Genomic DNA, 1,333 nt, shown 5'->3' on the forward strand with positions numbered 1-1,333 from the left:
CAGGGGTTCCCTCACCCCCCCGGGTGGTATTTTCACACACCCCCCCGCCCACATTCCTCCTCATTATTTGGGGTAAATAAGGGTGAATTTGGGGCTTTAAACCTGAATTTGGGGTTCCCTCCCTGTTCCCGGTGTGTTTGTGGGACTGTTCCCACCGCCTCAGTGGTATTTATTTTCACCCCCCCTGCACACACTGCCCTCTGCTATTTGGGGTAAACAAGGCTGAGTTTGGGGGGGTTCACCACCAAAACCTGAATTTGGGGGTTCCCTCCTTGCTCCGGATGTGTTTCTGACACTCCCTCCCAATATTTCGGGCAAAGAGGGATGATTTTGGCGATTCTCTCCCTCTTTCTGGTGTATTTTTGGCAGTTTTTTGCTTCCCACTCAGCTTGGGGACGCTTTTCCCCCGAAATATCCCTCCCAAACCCCCACCCGAGCTGCAGCAAACACACAAATCCATTCCACAACCCCTGGCCCTGTTTTCCAGCAGGGATTTGAGCAGTAAAACAGAATTTCTCCTCCCTTCCAACCCCTCCAAAAGAGACTTTGACTTCCAAGAAACCATCAGATTTCCCTCCCTGCATCAGGATTTCTCCAGAACAAGAATTTGCTTTTTTCCTCTTTTTTCCCCCCGGTTTTTGGTGCTTTCCCACCTCAGGAAAACACAGATAAAGGAGGAGAACAATGCCCAGGGAGCCCTGGCCCTGTTTTCCAGGGATTTGGGCAGTAAAACAGAATTTCTCCTCCTCCCCAACCCCTCCAAAGGAGACTCATTTCTGAGGAACGATCAGATTTCTCTCCCTACATCAGCATTGCTCACTCCAGGACAAGAATTTGCTTTTTTCCTCTTTTTTCCCCCCAGTTTTGGTGCTTTCCCACCTCAGGAAAATGCAGAGGAAAGAGGAGAACAATGCCCATGGACACCTGGCCCTGTTTTGAGCAGTAAAACAGAATTTCTCCTCTTCTGTAACCCTTCCAAAGGAGACTCATTTCTGAGGAACTGTCAGATTTCTCTCCCTACATCAGCATTGCTCACTCCAGAACAAGAATTTGCTTTTTTCCTCTTTTTTCCCCCCAGTTTTGGTGCTTTCCCACCTCAGGAAAATGCAGAGGAAAGAGGAGAACAATGCCCAGGGAGCCCCGGCCCTGTTTTCCAGCTGGGACTCGAGCAGAGAAACAGAATTTCAGTTTCAGCATTAGTCCACGACAAGAATTTCCTCTTTTCCTCTTTATTTTTTCCCCCAGATCTGGTCCTTTCCCAGCTCAGGAGAAGCAGAGGAAGCAGAACAATGTCCATGGGGCGAGCCAGCGGTGGAAATAGGAGTGGCTGCCA

The sequence above is a fragment of the Geospiza fortis genome, unplaced genomic scaffold (genome assembly GCF_000277835.1).
Source record: "Geospiza fortis unplaced genomic scaffold, GeoFor_1.0 scaffold439, whole genome shotgun sequence".
Classification (NCBI taxonomy): domain Eukaryota; kingdom Metazoa; phylum Chordata; class Aves; order Passeriformes; family Thraupidae; genus Geospiza; species Geospiza fortis.